General features: G+C 49.3%; 2 non-coding genes across 2 annotated transcripts; both read left to right on the forward strand.

Moving 5' to 3' along the window:
- The first annotated feature begins 561 nt into the window (after nucleotides 1-561).
- TRNAK-CUU (transfer RNA lysine (anticodon CUU)) lies at nucleotides 562-634 on the forward strand. Its single transcript has one exon. It is a non-coding gene; the product is annotated as a tRNA-Lys (tRNA).
- Nucleotides 635-1,251: 617 nt separating this feature from the next.
- Nucleotides 1,252-1,324, forward strand: TRNAK-CUU (transfer RNA lysine (anticodon CUU)). Its single transcript has one exon. It is a non-coding gene; the product is annotated as a tRNA-Lys (tRNA).
- Nucleotides 1,325-21,550: the final 20,226 nt, after the last annotated feature.

Consider the following 21,550-nt stretch of genomic DNA (forward strand, 5'->3'; position numbering starts at 1 on the left):
CAAAGAAAAATCTATAAGGAAACGAAACAGAAAAGTAAAGATAATATAACTACTTGCGCGCACCGAAACCTTCGAGGAACCTTAGTCCCTTGATGATATAGCACGAGAACAAAACCACGACACAGAGACCAGAAGGGCACGAAAGACACGAGCGCTATAACTAAAACCGATTGGTGTGTTCGAAGATTGTTTAAAGCATCTTGTGTTGACACATAAAATGCCCGAGAATGAAAAGTGACGCTTTTTGGATTTAAGACTGTTTTTAGCTCACAGCACATCTGTTGGTGTTATGAACCACGTGCGCAGAAACCTCTACTTCCTTTTTCTTCCGCTCACAGCAAGTTAGTTAAAGGTCCACTCACCAGGCCCCATACCAAAGTTCAGTCGGACAGTGAAAGTTGTTGGGCGTTCGATGAGGAACAACATCAATCCAAATGGAAATGATGGCAAGGTTTCCTGTTTATTGTATATAGCAAGTTTCCTGTTTATTGTATATCTTGAGTGTGCAATGATTGCCCTAAACACTGTCCAAGCCAATCAAGAAGAAAAGAAAAAAAAAACGCCCCACTAGCTCAGTCGGTAGAGCATGAGACTCTTAATCTCAGGGTCGTGGGTTGGAGCCCCACGTTGGGCGCTGTTTTTATTTTTCTTTTCGAGTGTTTCCGTGTACCATCGCGCGTCAAAGTATACATCTGCTTCTTTCCAGCCGCCCTCATTCTTTCTTTTGGTTAACCATGCTGATCTTGTACGTACGAGATGTTGTGCACTGAGACAATATCTGCGTTCCCGGCTAGCTGTCTTTTTTTCTTTATTACCTGCATTGGGCACCAATCACATAATACAAGCGATACTGGTAAGAAAGTATGAAATGTACAATATTTACATGATGACTTAACAGTCAACCAGGATGGTGCTGATTTCGTTACTAGAAAACTCGCAAGGTCACCAGAGGCTCCAGTTGTGGAAGCCATACTGGTGGCTCTGGTGCCGCTTTATAAATCTCAAGGAACCAGTGAATGCTTTCTCTGAAATACACACAAGCTCAGTCGGTAGAGCATGAGACTTTTATTCTCAAGGTCGTGGGTTCGAGCCCCAAGTTGGACGCTTTTTTTATTTTTCTTTTCGAGTGTTTCCATGTACCATCGCGCGTTAAAGTCTGCACCTGCTTCTTCCCAGCCACCCTCGTTCTTTCTTTTGGTTAACCATGCTGATCTTGTACGCACGAGATGTGCACTGAGGCAAATCCAGCGTTCCCGGCTAGCTCAGTCGGTAGAGCATGAGCCTCTTAATCTCAGGGTCGTGGGTTGGAGCCCCACTTCGGGCACTGTTTTTATTTTTATTTTCGAGTATTTCCATGTGCCATCGCGCGTCGAAGTCTATATCTGCTTCTTCCCAGCCGCCCTTGTTCTTTGTTTTGGTGAACCATGCTGATCTTGTACGCACGAGATGTTGTGCACTGAAGCAATATCAGCGTGCCCGGCTAGCTCAGTCATTTTTCCGGCAGCGCAAGCGCACGATCGCAGAATGATGTGCACCGACGGAGCGGCGATAGCGACTCGTGCCGGCCACGGAAACAGGATCGATGGTGAAGGTGATAAAGACTACGAGATCGTGATGCCTACGTTGCCCACCGGCCGTGTTGTACTGAACACGGTGTGTTTGCACGGCGATGTGCGTGAGAGGCCTCACAGAGTCGAGGATTTCCAGGACGCCCTCGCATCAGTTGGTGTGCTTCCTGACGTCCTGGCGTTAGGCGCATACCAAATTGACCATGTGTGGGTGGTGACCTTGTACACCAGTGAAGCCACCAAGAAACAGGCTGCAGTTAAGGGACTTAAAGTGAAAGGCCACCACTGTATCTTCTTGGACTCAGAGGACCAGCAAGTGAAGCTTCACCACCACTGGATGCATCACGGCGTCCTAGGTGAAGATATTCGCACGGCTTTTGCGGCCTTCGGCAAAGTCACCGAGGTGACTCAAGAGCGTTGGCGGGTCCAAAGTATGAAGGAAAAGGGCACAACCACAAGAACCGTCCTGCTGAAATTGAAGCCCAGATACAAAGTGGACGACCTTACCCACCAAGTCCGAGTTGCGGGGGAGTTGGCCCTCGTCGTGCTGCCCGGATGAGCCATGCAAGTGCCTTCGATGTCATGGCATGAGACACGGCCGCCGAGACTGCAAGGTGCTTCGGTGCTCCAAGTGCCGTCGTTATGGGCATGCGGACTGCGTACGCACCTACGCGTCGGTGACAGGACTAATGAAGGCAGACGACCGGGAGGAAACGATGGATGTCGTCGAGGCAGAGGAGGCGGCTCGGGGCACCGACGAGGCCACAAAGCAGGCCGGACCTCGAAACTCGTTGGCGCCTTTCTGCGGTGAAGCCCCCCCCAAAAAAGAACACCTCGGCGGACCAAGAAGCGCAAGGCGACTCGGCAGGGTCTGTCAACCAAACGGCAGCACAGGTTCTGCCTGCGGCTTTAGGAGACGACACCGGTAAGGGTGACACACCAACTCTCCCAAAAGCGGCGGGCGACACATCCATGTCCTCTGTGGTTACGGTGAAAGCCCCCGAAAGCTCACCAGTACCCAAGGACGGCGAGCACAAGGATGCCAACGAGCCACCGCTGGAGAAGAGTGGCGTTCAGCACCGACCAACGTCGCCGTGGCTTCCAAACGTCCCCACCCCCCGGCCAGCAATGAGAGTGCTGAAACGACCACGCCTGGCACTGAGGAGCCGCCAGCAAAGACTTTGCAAGGACGGCGGCCGTCTATTCGGCCACGTCCCAACTTCCCGGCTGATAAGCGCGGCGACAACGTCGAGCCAGTCGGGCAGTCAGCTCCGCCGGATGGCACAGCCGGCGATGGTACGGTCTAGCCATGGGCTAGACGCGAAGAGTGAGCGCAATGCTGCTGGTCGCCTTTCTTATCTTCAAAATGGCGCCTGCTTTTCCGTTGAATGTCGCCACTCTTAACGTCAGAGGACTGGCAGGTAAACGAAAACAAAGCCAGCTTTACCGTCTCGTAACGGAGCGCGACATGACGTGTTAGCGGTACAGGAAACGAAAGTTGATGGCGAAGCAGAGACCGGCAGCATGGTGCAACTGTTTGCGTCGAGGTTTTTGTCATAGTTAGTCATGCGGTGGGCACATTGGCTGCGGACTTTTAAAAAGTTGCCTGGGCTTAAAGTGAACGCCCATTTTTCTTGATAAGCGGGCCGATGTGCTGTTCTCGACTTTCCTCTGAATAACACCGAGTGGCGGATCGTGTGCATGTACACGCCCAACAGGGTTGAAGGGCAGTTTTTTCTCAGTCTTGAGCAACGCCTCTGCGTGTGAAAGAAATTAGTAATGCTGGGCGACTTAAATTGCGTCCTCAGCGCTCACGACAAAACAAGGACTCGGGGTTACAGAGATAAGAGTACCGACCTCTTGACTAGTATATTGTCGCAAAATGAGACGTCGAGGATGTAACGGAGTGTATTTCAGGCACAAGTGTGGTCAATTACACGCGTTTTGAAGGTCCTAGCCACGCAAGACATGACCACATTTACGTTTCCGTCGACATCCTACCGGAATGCAATAGTTATGATGTCATCCCTGTGTCTTTTTCCGATCACTGCCTAGTCCTTTGCTCTATCGGTATTACGAACAGAAATAAGTCATTCTCATGGGAACTGTGGAAATTGAACGATAACCTTCTGCACGACGACATTTACCCCCGAATGCAGAGATGTTGCTTGGCTCGCAACTTCGACTTGACTTGAGCAAGTGGGCGTGAAGCAAGCAGCGGACTTCAAAACGCCCAAGTTAGCCTTCGCGTTTCATAAATGCGCAGACTATCTTGCTTGGTCAAGTCAAGAACGAGCTTCAAAGCAGAAACACGCTGCTCGCCTTCTAACGAGGGTAATAATGAAGTTGTTCGCGTAACGCATGTGTACAGCAAAAAAAGACCATACGTTTTAAAATAACTATAAATATGAAGGACCACAAGCATATTTTTGCCATTTTATGGCTAACGAGCGGCACGTGATGCCTGCCGCCACAGCGATGCGCAGTTTAGCTTCTGTAAAGCGTTCATTGCCCGCTGGTTTTAGTGGCCACCCAAATGCGGCGCGTTTCTCCACGGTTGCTTGTTTGGAGGCAAAACAAGCATCGCGTTGGGTTCTTTCGTCGTTATTTTTTTTTCCATTGAATACCATGGCGTGTATTTGTGCTGACCTGGCTCACGAGGTAACGCGATTTTCACGGTATTTGCCTTTCTGTTCGCCTGTGGACATGCTTGTAGTGGGCTAGGTCGCAGTTATATTTGAAGAAAAAAAAAACAACTTCTGGGAACAAATGTGATTCGTATTCTTTTGTTGAGCTTTGTAAACAAGAAAAAAAAAAAGCATTTTGTCTCGCGGGGTGCAGAAATGTCTCGCAGCATGATGGTGAAGGGGATCGAAAACCCGTGATAGGGGCACCTCTTTTTTATGTCTGTGGAATTTTACATAGCGTTGTGTCACAAACGATGCCTTTCTGAGCGAGAAACAGCGCCCTAGACGGGACGAAAGGATAGACGAGGCACACAGACACAGCGCCGAGTCAATTTTGTACAGAAAGAGACGGAAAATGTCGTCGTGTTTTAGAAAAAAAAAAACAGAAATAGCCTTTGCTGTTACGAAACACTTCGGCGTCGTCACCACCGGGGCTATTAATACGCACGTGTGTGTAGTCGACACAACCTGTAACGCCAGGGAACTCAGCAACTTTATAAAAGTCCCGCATAACTACAGAAAGTGCTGCCGGTAGCGAAAAGCGCACCAGCATCGCGTACAGGTGCTTTGCGACGAGTAGCGACTTTTCCTACTGCACGGCAAACTCTCGACTAAGGAATGCGTACGAGATTCCCGGTGACTGTTTGGAATGTGCCAGTGCCTTAAAACCTGAGAGCCATCAGTAACTGCAACATTTGAGACACAAGGTGTCTTCGGTTGTCCGCACTTTCACGGAGCGGCAACATACCCAGCAGCTGCCGCACGGCGTTCTTTGTGAATCTGTATCGAGCGTGGAATTGCTGCTCGTCGTACAACTCCATTGGATTTCCTCGGTCACGTAAAGCGGGTCAAAGACTCTTTGGCAGGCAGTGCGCCTCAGAAAATGCTACGCTTATGGCGAGGTAAGCAAACTCAAAAGCGGTCACCCTCCGCGCGACGTCCATTCGAGAGGAGGCCTGGTTGGAATAACGCGTGAAGTCGCTTTCAAGCTAGCCCCGCTACAGTGTACTAAAAGAGGGCAGTGGGTTTACTCCACAGGTACTCTGACGCTTTTGGCGTCACATAAGAGAGATGGCGCCACAGGCATATTTCCGGAAGCTTCACCTGCAGAAGCTGCTCGCCGATGACCGCTCGTAAAAGTTGGAACGTACATTTATTCGATATTTGTAATTAACTTGCATGCTTTGACTGCCCTCTGATTACATTAGGAGCTTCTGGTGATCTCGCCTCACAGTGTTTTCCTTTTCTTTTGCGACACAGCTTCCCGAAAATTAGTTCGATAGCAGCCGCCGCAGTCTGTGCATTCTCCTTTCTAGTGCGACGCAGCAAACGCTTTGTGTGTGTGTGCGTGTGGGGGGGGGGTTCGGAGGGTGTGTGCTTGAGTTAGTAGAGTATTCTTGATAAGCACTATATTTGTTCAGGCCACATCGTGTTTCCTTGAATATAACACCTCATCGAAAAGGATGATGTATCCCACAAATTATATGGTTTGATACAGTGACCAAACGTACGGTTCATGCTGTGTAGACCGAACCCAAAAAGAATTCGCAACAAGATTATGCCCACCCTTTCACGACATAATTAGAAAACAGCGGACGTTCACTTCCTAGAAAAGCTTTAACATGCAGGCATGCTGACTGGGTTTGAGCCTTTAGTATAAAATGAAAATGTAGTGTTTAAATAATTTTTGTTCTGCTTCAGTTGTAGACCATGGGACAACAGTTTTCTGGGGGTTATTATTAATCATAACTATGCAGATACACGTATGTTAGACATATGTAGAGCGACATAGTGAAAAAAACTAAATAAATATACACACGAAGCTTCTGCTCCTGACATGAAGCTCTTATTTGCAAGAACTGAAGTACACCATCAAGCCACTGATTTACACACCTTATTCACTTCATGTGTGACGGCTCATCTTCAGCTGCTTGGCCCTCTGCCGCTTCCCTGCCTAATTGTCAGTGTTCAGTCCTTCCAAATTGAATGAAGACGTGTGACAACGTAAAATTAATTACTTTCGCTTTGAGGGTAGCTGCGTGCACACTGCAACCAAATTCAATCGAGAGTTTGCGCTGAACAATTGCCAGTATGTCCATAATGCTGTCAGAGTGCAGCTTACTCTGGCAAAAACATTCTGTGAAAATATCCTCGAGCTTTTTCATGAAGCTGTACAGCTGACTTGAGGGATGAAGGAGGCCTCCTCGGTCACAAAAGTTGGTCAGCTGAACTAGTTGAAAACAGCCTCAGCGTGGATAATGGGTGAGGTATGCGCACTTTTTTTCCATCGATAATATGCACAGACGCGGTTGCAAGTGGAGTTTGCAAACGGCGTTGGTGTCTTCCTGAAGCGTGTCCGCTCTGTGCTAGTTCGTCTCGCATTTTTTCGGCCTGTTTTCATCCTTCAGGACGCCAAACAATGACAGGTCCTGCTTACTCTTCACAAACACGTTGCCTGTTAGACACCCAAGCGCCTAATAGTGGTTTTGCCGTTGTCGCGGCATGGTTACAATATGCACTGTAAAGCATACTGTCATCTTGCGTGGTGCGTAACGCTCAAAGCTGACGGCAAAAACTCGGCGCAACAATGTCCACAGCCACAAAATGTGGCTCAAACTCTGTTGCTCTGCAGGACTTGACCGGCTCACAACCGGCTCAGCTGTAACGTCCCTCCCAAAATTCTTCCATTGATGGCGATGCCAGCGCCGCCGCTCGTCTGACCAGAAAACCAAAAACGTGCGACATTTCTGGAGCCACCCCTCAGCATACCCTCCGCCGGAGAGTGAGCCCACTGCCCCCTTCTAGTACACTGTAGCCCCGCAGCTGACTTGAAACTTGTCCTGACTTCGACTGAGCCAAGTCGCCTTCAAGTCTTCCGCAAGTTATGGTGACCAGCAAGACTGTCTTGAGTCAAGAACAGGTCAAGTACGAGTCAAGTAACATCTCTGCATTCGGGGGTTATAATCCGGAAGTAGAAGAAGAAATTAGTAAAATAAGCCCCAGCGAAAAGATTCACCTTTGGCAACAGTGAGAACTTTGCAAAAACAAGCTTAAACTTAAAGCAATAAACAGGACCACGAGCATTCGGTACGATGTAAAAAAGAAGCAGACTGAGTTTAGGATGTTACTCGGCAAGTTACTCATGCACGAGTGCCGAGCCCCGAGAAAGTGGAGTGAAGATATCAGAAAAGATATCAGAAAAGCAAAACAAAAGTTAGAACAGCTAGTGAGGGCAGGGGCGGAGGACACTGCAGCGGGTAAAATGCCGCCGAAACGCACTCTAGGCTTGGAAAAAGCCCGCGCGGAAAGAAACTGCGTACATTAGATAGAGCGGGGCGGCACCGTATTAACTGATCCTGAAGGCATCACAAGAGCTTCCACGGACCATTATCGCGAGTTGTTCGCATTGCACGACGCGAATTCAGTGAGCTTCCAGACTGAATTTCTGCCATTGTTACCCGTCTGGATGACGAAAGAAAGGAGAGCTTGGAGCGTGCAATAACTGTGACCGAAGTAGAAGCCGCCATAGACAAGTTAAACCCAGAGAAGTCACCCGGTCCAGACGGTTTCACAGCCGCCTTCTTTGAAGAGTTTAAGCACGAATTGAGCCCTATCTTGACAGGAATATTTAATGAAGCCTATAAATTAAATACCTTGCTGCCATCATACAGGACGTCCCATACGGTTCTCATACCGAAAACAGAGGGTTCACGTAAACTGAAGGCTGTCTCTGCGTATCGTCCTATAGGCCTAAAAAACGTAGACTATAAAATCTACATGAAGGTATTAGCTAGAAGATTACAGGCAGTCATAAAGGACATCGTGGGGCCTCGCCAAACGTGCGGCATCGAAGGGCGCTCCATCGCCTTGAATATTCACAAAGCTCGCAGTGTTTTACATTTCTGTGATTATTCCGATGGAAAAGTTGCCATATTACAGATTGATCTAGAAAAACCATTTGATTGTTTTGACACGCAAATTTTGTTTTCTGTTAAAATCATGTTAACGTCGGTTCTGTTATTTGCGAGGGAGTGGCCCTGGCATACTGGGACTGCACGACGAGGTTGATTGTGAATAAGAATCTGGGGGCCCCCATTAACGTGCAGCGTTCGGTTCGTCAGGGTCGCCCTCTCAGCCCTTTGTTATTTTGTATATATATAGAAACGCTGTGCTTGAAAATAATCAATGACAAAGGAATTCACGGTTTTGAGTTGCAGGCAGCCGAAGTTAAGCTGCTCGCTTATATAGATGATGCGGCTATTTTCTCAAAGGATCAAGAAGTATTAAACGGGCTGTTGGTACTGTGCGTGCTTTCAGTCAAGCTACTGGGAGCGGTGTTGACTGGTCAAAATGTGTGGGAATAAGGGCTGCAGCGCGAGCACGAATGTGCTAGAAGAAACAGACGAAAGTCGAGGCACGGAAGGCAAAAAGGACAACACGGCAAAGAGGACAACAACAGGGCCTTCCGTGCCTCAACTTTCGTCTGTTTCTTCTAGCACATTCGTGCTGGCGCTGCAGCCCTTATTACCATGAATTCAAACCAACTATCCCAAATTGCCATTCTTCTTAAAATGTGTGGGGCTTTGCCATGGATTGTGGGCAACGAAGCCAGACCACTTCGCTAACGTGCCGTGGGCAACGATCCCAGGCAAGTATTTAGGCGTCCCGCTTGGCGCATATCGCGACAGCGACCAGTTTTGAACAGGCCAAATCAAGGACACACAGGCAAAAGTGGAAAGGAGGCGCGTTGTCTTTTTTTGAAAGAGCCACCGTTTGCAACCTATTTCTTATAAGCAAGCTGTGGTACGTCATCCAGGTACTACATTGTTCAAAGACGAATGTGGAAAAGTTCCACAGAATATTTGCCGTCTTTGTGAGGGCCTCAGGATGGGAACGCTGCAGCCGTACACACTTGTTCCGTAGAGTAAAAGACGGAGGGCTTGGGTTAGGTAACTTATATCTACGGCAGCTAGTTAATCGGCTTTTGTTTTTTCGAGACGTCACCGATCTCTTCCTGCGCACCCTATGTCAATTACGACTAGGCAGACATCTGCCAGAATATGTTCTGTCCACCGAAGAGTGTGTAGGAGGGATAGGGGGCTATTACAAAGAAATGGTGTCTAGTATGAGATTTTCAAGTGTACGGTTTTCAAGAGAATATCTTTCGATTGTTAAACGAAAAAAAGTGTATTTCGCTTTACGCGACATTGTCTTTCCTAAGCCACTGTACAGGTCATTGTACATCTAGGGCCTAGGCACAAACGTTTTGAAGAGAGTGAAGAAAATGTATGTGCGATCTGGAGCAAAAACTTTTTTTTTAAGTTGCATACTGGTACATTGCCTGTGAAAAACTTTTTGGAGGGAAAAGGATGCTATTTACATTGGGGCACGCATTGCCTAATTTGTAAGATCCCAGAAACTATAGACCATGTGTTTTTACATTGCTGGGAAGCAGTTTATTTTTGGAATGTGCTGGAAAGGGCTCTCAAGAAAGAATTCCCGTTGAACCCGCACGGGATTCGGTTCTTAAGTGTAGAAAATAATTGCCATTTGACGCAATTATGCACATGGGCCTCCACTCGTTGTGGCGTTCAAGAATGGCAGGCTATCATTTTGATAAAGATGCATGGCCTGCTCGAGCCTACTTCAGAAAGAGCGTCCATTGGTTTGTTGATATTCACAAAGCGGTATCGGAACCACCAGACTGGCTCTCAAGAGTAGAGCCACTGGTCACGTTACCAGAATTTTAATCCGACAATACCAGCACCATGCTGGTTGACTGCAATGTCATCGTATGCACATAGTTCATGAAGTGGTTTTACCATCAGTGTTGTTTGCGTTATGTTATGTACCGAAACAGGTAATAAAGAAAAAAAAGAGGATGAGCCCCTTAATCTCAGGGTAATGGGTTCGAGCCCCAAGATGGCCGCTGTTTTTATTTTTCTTTTCGAGTGTTTCCGTGTAACATCGCGCGTCGAAATCTCCATCTCCATCTTCCCAGCCGCCCTCGTTCTTTCTTTTGGAGAACCGTGCTGATCTTGTACGCTCCAGATGTTGTGCAGTGAAGCAAATCCAGCGTGACCAGCTAGCTCAGTCGATTCCACTTCCGGCTTTCGAGCGATATGGTCGCGGAATGTTCGGCTCCGACGGAGCGGTTTCAGCGGCCCGAACAGGCCGCGGTAACAGGGTTTTTGCGCCTAGCGTCGACGATTATCAGGTGATTCTGCCCAATCTGCCTTCCGGACGTATCACTGCGAAGACCGTTTTCATGCATGGTGATCCGAGAGCCCGGCCTTACCGCGTCGAAGATTACCGGGACACTTTGGCCGAGCTTGGTGCGCTCGACGACGTTTTGGCGTTGGGGGCGTATCAAATGAACCACGTATGGGCTGTGACACTGACGAGTGCTGAGGCTGCTCGTAAGTTGCTCTCCGCCGTCGATGTGAAGGTAAAAGATCGCCCATGTTTGCTTATTGACCCAAAAAACCGCGAGGTTCGCTTGAAGCTTCACTGGTTGCTGCACGGCGTGACCGACGAAGACGTGCATGTTGCCTTGACTCCCTATGGGAAAGTATTCGAAGTGGAGCAGGAGAAGGGGAGAGCACCGGGAATCACTGAAAAGGGCTCAACGACGCGGTCTGTGGGACTAAAGCTGCATCCGACGTCAAGGTGGATGAAATTCCGCACCAGCTCAAGATTGCCGGAAAGTTGACTCTCGTTGTCGTTCCGGGCCGTGCACCGTTGTGCCTACGGTGCAAGAGTACCGGTCACGTACGTCGCGACTGCCGAGTACCCCGCTGCAGTCATTGTCGCCGCTTCGGCCACGAAGACGACGACTGCGCGAAGACGTATGCCAGTGTGACCGGACCAGCGCAGGAAAGTGACGCACTGGAGCACCTCATGGACGAAGCAGACTCGGAAGAAACAGCAGGAGTTAACCCAAACTCTGCTGTGGAGGATGGGTCGTCGTGCTGTTAAGAAGAGGGCGTGTGTGAAGCACCAGGTAAGCCCGACGCCGGGCTTTCATACGAAGGCGTAGGAAAAAACAGTGAAAAGGTGGATGCAAGCAGCACCGGCGACACGTTTCTTGTCTTAGCAGACGAGACCCCCTCCGAGGCGGAACCGATGACTGGGATTGAAAGCGACAGTGGCACTGTGACAGGGAAGCGTCCCCGTGACGAAGGGAAAAAAGACAAGGGCGCCACTGCTGCCTCGCCGGACGAACCACCCGCCAAAACCACTCCCGCTCGGCGGCCTCTCATCCGGCCACGGCCAAACATTTCGTCGGAGCGCAAGACGGCGGAAACGCCGCCTTCACCACCTTAAGGACTGTACTGGGACAAGGCATCTAGCAGGGAATTGCAGTTGTAAGGTAAGCGCCATGCCCCTGGGTTTTTCGTAGCCTTACAATGGTGCAAATAGAAAATTCAATCCGTGTGGCCACTTTAAATGTGCGTGGCCTGGCCTCACGGAGAAAACAATGTCAGCTTTATCGGCTAGTAAGTGACCTCGACCTTGACATACTGGCAGTCCAAGAGACTAAAGTCCATGGCGACGATGAAACTGGGGGCATGGTGCGCCAATTCTTGCTGCGGTATTCTGTTATAGTTAGCCATGCCATTGGGACTTCTTCTGGTTGCGTTTTGTTCGTCAGACAGAGTCTGGGTGCTAAAATAGAAGCCTCAACGTCATGTCCGTCTGGTCGGCTCATTGTTTGTGATATTTTGTTTTCGGGACTGGAATGGGGCGTAATATGCTTGTACGCACCGACTGTCACTGACGAAAGACGCATATTTTTCGAACAACTAAAGCAGTGTACCAAATGTAACAGGCTCCTAGTCATTATTGGCGATTTCAACTGCGTCCTTTCAGCCAAAGACAAAACTAGCGAACGACATTACAGGGATGCAAGTACCGCTGTCTTAAGCGATACAGTAAGAGAACATAATTTGGAGGATGTGGCTGAATGTCTAGGTGGTGGCCGCACTATGCAGTACACCCACTTTCAGGCAGCCATCCACGCCCGACTAGAAAGGGCGTACGTGAGTGTTGAATTGGTACCGCTTTGCAAGGCATACCGTGTTAACGCCGTTTCATTTAGTGACCACTGCTTGGTTAGCTTTGTAGTAACTAGCACGAAAGAAGCGAAAAGGGCCTTCGAGTGGCAACTATGGAAATTGAATTCGAATCTGCTGAGTGATGAAACATTTATGGAGGAAGTAATGACTAAAGTTGAAGAAATGAAAGTTGGCAGTAAAAATTGTTTAGAGAAAAACGGGAGAACTTCAAGCAGGTCGTTAAATTAAAGGCCTTGGAGCGCTCGAGCGCTATAAGCAGAGAAAAAGGAGCAGAAGAAAAGCACATGCGCAGAAACCTGGAAAAATTGCTTCTCGAAAAATGTAGAATGCCCGGCATGTTTATTGAAGATATTCGCGCATTGAAATGTAAAATTGAGCGGTTCGATGTCGAAAGATACCGTGGTGCTATGGTTCGGGCAAGAGCCGAGCGACTGATAATGGCAGAAGTACCGTCAAAAAGGGCGTTGGGCTCAGAAAAGTGGCATGCGCGACGTAATCAGATAACAGAAATCGAACACGAGGGTGAAGTCAGCGATGTCGCAGATGTCATCGAGCGTGCTTTCTTTGAGCACTTCAATGGTTTATTCGCCGCGAGCTCAGTTGATGTCGATCGCTTAAAAAAATATTTTTTACCGCTGATGCCAAAGCTTGACAATAATACAAAAGAAATATTGGATGAACCCATTTCGGAAGAGGAAGTTAACAGTGCTATTGAAAGTATGCATCCGGGGAAATCGCCTGGCCCTGATGGTCTGACTTCCGCCTTTTATAAGTGTTTCAAGTTAGAAATAACACCAGTCTTAGCCGACGTTTATAATGAGGCATTCGAGCTGAAAATATAACCCCCGTACTTTTCATCCTCTCACACTGTTCCTATACCAAAATTGGAATACCCCGTTGCACTGCGCAAAGTAAATTCTTACCGCCCAATCTGCCTCACTAATGGAGATTACAAGATATTCATGAAAATCCTAGCTAAAAGGTTGCAAACAGTCATTACGGTGCTCGTGGGACCGCATCAGACGTGCGGCATTAAAGGTCGAACTATCCTCACTAATATACACGCAGCACGGAGCATCCTCGAATGTTGCGACGCTATTGGTGCGCGAGTGGCAATGCTGCAAATCGACCTCGAGAAGGCTTTCGACAGGGTGCCTCATGAAATTCTGCTTTGCATCCTAGATTATGTGAATTTAGGGAAAATAATCAAAGAGGGGGTTGCCATGGCGTACCAAGACTGCTCAACGCGGCTAATCGTTAACAAGGTGGTGGGGAAGCGCATCCCAGTCAAGCGTTCGGTCCGTCAGGGTTGTCCTCTCTCACCACTATTGTTTTGTTTGTACAGGCGCGGCCACTGTTAGAGGGAACGCGGCACGCGTGGTCGCTCTCTTCGGGCCACCAAGCGGGCGCCGCGCGAAGTATTGTGGCGCAAGCGCAATCAGCGCCAGAGGCGGAGTTGGCTGCGCGTCATCTGCTACGGTGCCTCCCACTTCGCCGCACGCGCTCTGGTCCAAAATACTGTAGCTATGGAGCTGGATAGAAAGTATTTGAACTGGGTTATCTCGGCGCGCCGTTCATGCTACACGCAGTATTCGGCTTCGAATTTCAGACGTTCGTTTTTGTCGCAAAATGATGTTGGTCGCTGAAATTTCACTTGGTTACAAAAGGAAATAGAGCACGTGGCATAAGATTAACAGAGTGTGCCTTGGATGCTTCGCATGTCAAACAGTGCATTTAGGCGACGAAAGTTACGCCCACTTTTGATAAAACTCTGCCCGTTATGAGTTTAAAAGGGGCTGCATGTGTTCTTAGTGTGGAATTTCGTCAAAGCAATACCTTCCGGCATGGCCAGAGTTCCTGAGAGTGAGCGCTGGAAAATCGTCGAGCTCTATTTCAAGGGTAGGTTGCAGCGAAAAATCGCCGAAGCGACGGGAAGAACGCTCAAGACAGTCAACAGGATCGTAAGAGCATTTAAATCTTGCCGCCGGATCAAGGATGCTCCGCGGAAGCCGCGGTCTCGAGTTACGACTGAACAAGAGGATGCTTGGATCGTTGCGGCGCAGCCGGGAAGCCAGGTCTCTCTGCTCAGCAAATCGAAAATACCCTCGACTTGAGAGCATCCGTGACAACGGTCAAGCGACGCCTCCGGGAAGCGGGTCTGAAAAGCCTCTTCTTCGCGCTCAGAACAAAGAAAAACGGCTGCAGTTTTCTCGACAGCATGCGCAACGTTTAACTTAGGAGTGGAAGCAAGTCGTCTTCACAGACGAGTGCACGTTCACTACATCGTGCGATCAGCAAGCCCGTATTTGGCGCCCTGACAACACCCGGTAAGGTACACGAAAATGTTTTTTTGGAAACGTGCTTTTCGTAAGAAAGAAATGTTCTTCCAGCATGGGCTTCCAATTTTGTACTGTGAATACGTTTAAATGGGTGTTTCATTCCGTTTGCATGCACACATTTCGAGACTCCCGGATGCTTTCGTTTTCATGATGATTATTGATTATGAGGTTTATCGGCCGACGCTACACAGGCGATGTGACGCGTCGTGGGCGGGGGGAGGCGCTCCGAAATAATTTTGATCACATAGGAATCATTAACGTGCACCCAAATCGTTTAGAAGAACGCAGTGACGACTTATGAGACTGCGGTTAATCGTAAAGGAATTTCAAACACTGCACGTTTAAACATAGCTTGAACAAGTTCGTAACGGCTTCAGCTATCTGTACGTTTCCTTATTTTATGCGTTCACAATCGGTAGTCTGGACACCCAAATGTTCTTTTCTTTTTTTCCTTGATGCAGGTACCAGCCAAAGTTCTTACAAAGAGTCTCGAAAAGCGGAAGGTCAACTGTACGTGTTTGGGGCATGATCACAAAAGACGGTCTCGGACCTCTTGTGAGAATCGACGGTAAGTTCACAGCGAACAAGTACTGCGAAATTTTGACCACAGTGGCCCATCGCGAACTTGCAAAGGAGCACTTCTCCGGGGCTGGTCCTGTATTCCAACACGACCGTTCGCTTGTGCACACTTCGAAGAAAGTTGAAGCCCTACTACGCCAGCTCAACATCGCCGTTTTAGAGTGGCCGCCCCAGTCACCAGACTTCAATATTATTGAAAATATTTGGGGCCAAATGGAAGCGGCACTCGCATTCAAGCCCCTCCATGGAATGTGAAGGGACAGTCTTTGGAGAGCAGTCCACGCTGAATGGGAACGCCTTAAGCTGGATGCCACCCTTGTTGATTCGTTATACAGTTCCCTGCCACGTAGGATGGCTGCCGCGATTGCCTCTGGGGGAGATGCAACCAGCTATTAAAATTCGCCTTCGTCATTAGTTCGGACATTGCACCCTGCTGCCTCGATTGTCTCCGAAAGGAAGGAGACCATCATCTAAGCTTCATTTGCAGCCGTGGTCTTGGCTTCATCGTATATATAATAAATCTGAAGCACAGATTTATCAGTATCTCTTGTTTGTCGTGTGATTTATTTTTACTTCCTTAGCATGCCAATTATGAAACCCACCCTCTGTGATCAAACGGAACTTTTAGAGGTAAAAGGCGCAGTTAATATTTAGGCGTACAGCATGCCTGCGCGATTTCATAACTGCTTTATAATAGTACCTATTGACGCGCCATTGCTACAGGGTTTGTGTATTCCAAAGCGCGCGCGCACTCTAGGTTTCGAGGCGAAGTGGGAGGCACCGTAGCAGACGACGCGCAGTCAACTCTGCCTCTGACGCTGATTGCGCTTGCGCCGCAATAGTTCGCACGGCGCCCGTCGTGGCGCTCCGCGGAGCGCGGTCACCCGCTCCGTGTTCCCTCTTACAGTGGCCGCGACTGTACATAGAGTCCTTTTGTTTGAGTGTCATAGAGAATAACTGTGTCCGTGGTTTTAAGCTGCACGAGGTTGAAGTCCGGCTGTTGGCTTATGCGGACGATATTGCCATTTTTTTGCGCGGACTCTGACAGCATAGCAGCTGCTTTCAAATGCGTTACTAACTTCTGTGCTGCAAGTGGCAGCGCTGTAAACTGGGGAAAATGCCATAACTTTTGGCAAGGTGACTGGGCAGAAACCCCAGACAGTTTTGCCAGCATAAAGTTTGTTACGACCCCAGTGAAATACTTGGTAGCCCCCCTCGAATGCTACAAAGACAGCGATTCTTACTGGAGGAGCCAAGTGGATAACCTGCGGGAAAAAGTGAACAAGCGGAATGGCTGGAATTGGTCTGTTTCCTAAAGCCACAATTTTCAACATTTTCTTAGTGAGTAAAATTTGGTATATCTTACAAGTCTTACATTGTTCAAGGGTAAACATCCAAAAATTTCACCGTGTGTTTGCTGTCTTCGAGTGGGAATCGTCTTGGGAAAGATCGAGTCGGACCAATTTATTCCTTCGAGTGCGAAATGGAGGACTGGGCTTGTCGCATTTGTTTTTCAGACAGGTAGTCAATCGATTTTGTTTCTTTAGAGACGTCGACAACCCATTCCTTCGCACTGTCTGTCAACTTCGCTTGGGGCAACACTTGCCTAACATGGTTGTATCAACCTGCAGCGTACCTAGTGGCGTTTATGGCTTTCTCCGCGAAGTTGTACTTTCTTGTAGGTTTCTGTCAGTGTGGTTTTCACTTGAATACTTGAGTCAAGTCCGACGTAAAAAGTTGTACAAGGACCTATGTGATGTGTTTTTACCAGTGCCTTTGTATCGGTTCCTTTACAATGTATGCCATGGCCACACTGTACTAAAGCGCGTCAAGGCGATGAAAATACCGCCAGGTGCTAAGAATTTGTTTTTCAAATTACATACCGGTACGCTGACTGTCAAAACCTGGATGGCTGCAAAGGGGTTTTACGTTCTTTGGGGCACGCATTGCATAATATTGCCGCATGTTGTTAGGCACCTACCGAAGTTTTGCCCCGCTTCCTGCTCTTATGAATTCTGCCACACCAACTGACAAGCCAAACGCGCTAAGCCAAACGCGCCATGCAACGCTGGCTGCAGGTGTCTCCACATCACGCGCTGGACAAGGAACGCTGGTGGTTTTTTCGAGGGGCAGCTCGAGGCGAGACGCAGGAGAAGTTGACGAGGTTTTGACCAGTGAGCTCACAACCTTTGTGTATTTAGTTGACGGGCACAAGTTCGCCATTAATAAATAGCTGTTTTAGCTTCCGGCCCTGTATTTGTTCGTTACAAACTGGTGGAGGTGCGGGGTAATGATTCCAAGCCCATCTCAGCATAGGGAATATAGCCCAGAACCCAGAAGGTTGGAGCCAGCGCTGTTGACTCCCGTACACCAACGAACGAGTCGTTGCCTACGAGGTGAGCAGCCCGAGTTTGGTGCCCTCTTCGATTCTTCGAGACCAGTGGAGGACGTAAGTTCCGGAGCCCCTGCAATGGCCACCCAAGCGAGTTCATTTCCATCGCATATCGTCATGGACCCCCCCCCCCCCCACATACCAGAGGTATTTCATGGTGATACTTTCGAGGACTCCGAGGACTGGCTCGACGGTTTCGAACGCGTTGCCAGACTGAACGGTTGGAACGAAGACAGGAAACTTCGCTACGTCTACGTGGCACTGCAAGATTCTGCACGTACGTGGTACCACGAAGCGTCCTTATTATCGTGGGACGACTTTCGAAGAGAGTTTCTTGCTACGTACCCAAACACGAACCGCAAAGAAAAGGCAGAGGCCGCTCTTCAGACGCGAAATTAACGGAACAACGAGAGCGTCGCCATGTACATTGAAGACATGTCTCGACTGTTCCGCCGGGCCGATTCGAACATGGCTGAGGAAAAGAAGTTGCGGCACCTGATGCGTGGAGTGAAGGAGGAGCTTTTTGCAGGCCTGGTGCGTAATCCACCGCGCTCTCTTGCTGAGTTCAGATCAGAGGCAACCATGATAGAAAAGACCCTGCAGCAGCGCGCGCGCCAATACAACCGGGACGTAAGCGTCTCATCTGTTAGCGCGCCGTCGACAACCCTCACGAGTAACATTGATCTCTTGCGTGAAATGGTGAGGGCTGTCGTAAGGGAAGAACTCCAGAAAATACAAATGACTCAAGCTCATCCAGCGATGTCCTCACTTGCCGACGTTGTGCGCGAAGAAGTGCGGCAAGCGGTTCTACAACCACAACCTCAGGTTCTACAGCGCGCACAACTGGAGCCTCCGCCTCAGTTGTCGTACGCACAAGCTGTACGACAGGACCTCGGACGCATGAATCGGACGGCTGCGACTGCTGTGATGCCTCCGACGTTTTCTCCGAGTACGCCGCTACCAATGCCGGAAGCAAGACCACGTAAGAGCGATGTATGGCGCACTGTAGACCGGCGGCCCCTTTGCTACCACTGCGGAGAAGCAGGTCACCTTTACCGGGCGTGCCAGTATCGTCGAGCGGGACTGCGTGGTTTTCCAGTCAATGCACCATGCCCACGGAACGGTGAACGGCCCTACGAAATCGAAGAATACTTGTCTTCACGCTATTCCCCTCAAGACACGCAACAACGAGAGTCGCGTTCGACAGCACCGATGCGCTATCGGTCGCCGAGTCCTCGTCCGTCATCAAATCTCCGAAGATCACGTTCACCTAGCCCGCGGCGGGAAAACTAGAGCCAGCGACCTCTCGAGGTGAGGCCGCTGATATACTGACAACTGAAGACCCTCCATCGTTAGCCCGACAGGACGGTGGCAGTTACGCAACGACGGTCAAGTGCAGTAGTAGCGACGTTACCTCCGAGATATTAGTCACGATCGACGACGTCGAGGCTGTTGCGCTAATAGACACTGGTGCAGACTATTCCGTTGTCAGTAATGCTCTCACAAAGAAGCTTAAGAAGGTGATGACTGAGCGTACCGGACCTCAGATACGTACTGCTGGAGGGCACTTAGTTAGCCCCGTGGGATTATGCACCGCAAGGATAGGAATAAGAGGATTTGTGTATGTCGGCAGCTCTATTGTGCTTCCTGAGTGCTCCCGGGAACTGACTATAGGCATGGACTTTTTGCAAACAAACAACGCAGTCATTGACTTGCAAGAGTCCCAGGTTTCCTTTTCTACGGAGATTGCCATCGCCTTCTGTCATGCGGAGAAACCAATCGTTCTACCTCTCCGCATTGTGGACGAAGATGTAACCGTGCCGCCACGTTCCAGTGTGACCGTTCTTGTGAGGGGTGAAGTTCTTCGTGACTGTGACGGATTAGCTGACGGAAACATCGGACTGCTACTAGAAAAAGGACTATGCGTGGCAAGAGGCCTGGTGAGCCTTCGTGATGGATGTGCGTATGTCCTATTAACTAACTTTCGAAATGAGCTGCAGCATGTTGCGAAGAGAACATCCGTAGCATCGCTGCATGAGTACGTGCAAGTCTCAGATGTTTGCACTCTTGATAAAGCTTCAGAGAAAGTAGATAACGTACTCCAGTCAGTAGACATTGACAGAGAGCTCTCGTCATCTCAGAAACAACAGATTGCTGACCTCATCACAGAGTTCGCCGAGTGCTTCTCCACCTCGTCGAAAGTCGGACGTACTCCCGCCGCAAAGCACCGTATCGTGGTCGAAGAACACGTGAGAGCTGTGCATCAGCGCCCATACCGAGTAGCGCCAAAAGAAAGGGAAGCCATCAAGAACCAAGTGCAGGAAATGCTCAACAATGATGTAATCCAGTCATCCAACAGTCCGTGGGCATCACCGGTAGTGCTAGTCAAAAAGAAGGACAACACTCTGCGGTTTTGCGTTCACTACAGAAAGCTGAACTAAGTCACAAAGCGCGATGTTTACCCCCTTCCACGGATCGATGATGCCCTGGATATGTTACGCAATGCTCATTTCTTTTCATCATTGGACTTAAAAAGTGAATATTGGCAGATCGAGGTGGACGAACGAGATCGCGAGAAGACGGCGTTTGTGACTCCAGACGGACTATACGAATTCAAAGTGCTCCCTTTCGGTTTGTGCTCTGCTCCCGCTACCTTCCAGAGGATGATGGACACTGTGCTCTCCGGACTCAAGCGGCAATCGTGTCTCGTCTACCTCGACGATGTAGTGGTTTTTTCTTCTACCTTCGAGCAGCACATCCACCGACTGAGAATGGTACTGGATGCCATTCGCGTGGCAGCACTGACCATCAAACCGCAAAAGTGTCACTTTGGATTTAGTCAGCTTCGGTTCCTCGGGCACATAGTGCGGAAGGCATCCACCCAGACCCGGAAAAGATTGCAGCAGTTGAAAAATTTCCGAAACCGCAAAACAAAAAGGCCGTCAGACGATTCCTGGGACTATGTGCCTACTACAGACGCTTTGTTGAAAACTTTGCTAAAATCGCTGAGCCTTTGACACGGCTAACGAAAGAAAGTGTACAATTCTCTTGGCGGGAGGAACAAGAAGCGGCTTTCTCAGAGTTGCGACGCCGTTTGCAGTCTCCTCCAATACTTGCACATTTTGACGAAGAGGCCGATACAGACATACATACCGACGCGAGTAACGTTGGCCTCGGTGCCATCCTCGTTCAGTGGCAGAACGGAGAAGAAAAGGTCATTGCTTACGCGAGCCGCACTCTATCGAATGCTGAGTCTAATTACTCAGCGACAGAGAAAGAGTGTCTCGCAGTTATATGGGCCATCAGCAAGTTTCGCCCATACCTCTACGGCAGACCGTTTCGAGCAATCAGTGATCATCATTCATTGTGTTGGCTGGCAAACATCAAGGACCCTTCAGGAAGACTTGCTAGATGGAGCCTGCGTCTGCAGGAACACGACATCACTGTGGTCTACAAGTCCGGTCTCAAGCACAATGACGCGGATTGCCTGTCTCGCGCACCTGTTGAGTCTCCATCATCTGACCAAGAACAAGACATCCCATTTCTTGGAGTTCTGAATGTGTCGGACATGGCTCGTCTTCAGCGAGAGGACCCGGAACTACGCCCGCTTATCCAATACTTGGAGGGTCACGAAATTGAGGTACCACGAGTTTTCGTCCGTGGTCTGACATCCTATGTCCTCCGGAACGACGTCCTATACAAGCGCAACTTCGTAAACACCGGTGAGACGTTTCTGCTTCTTGTACCATCATCACTGCGAGCAGAAATATTAGAAGCGTGTCATGACGAGCCATCGGCTGGCCATATGGGTAGTAGTCGCACTTTGGCCAGAATTCGCCGCAAGTATTATTGGCCGAAATTAAGGGATTCGGTGCACCATTATGTTAAGTCATGCCGCGATTGCCAG

The sequence above is a fragment of the Rhipicephalus microplus genome, chromosome 3, assembly GCF_043290135.1.
Source record: "Rhipicephalus microplus isolate Deutch F79 chromosome 3, USDA_Rmic, whole genome shotgun sequence".
Lineage (NCBI taxonomy): Eukaryota > Metazoa > Arthropoda > Arachnida > Ixodida > Ixodidae > Rhipicephalus > Rhipicephalus microplus.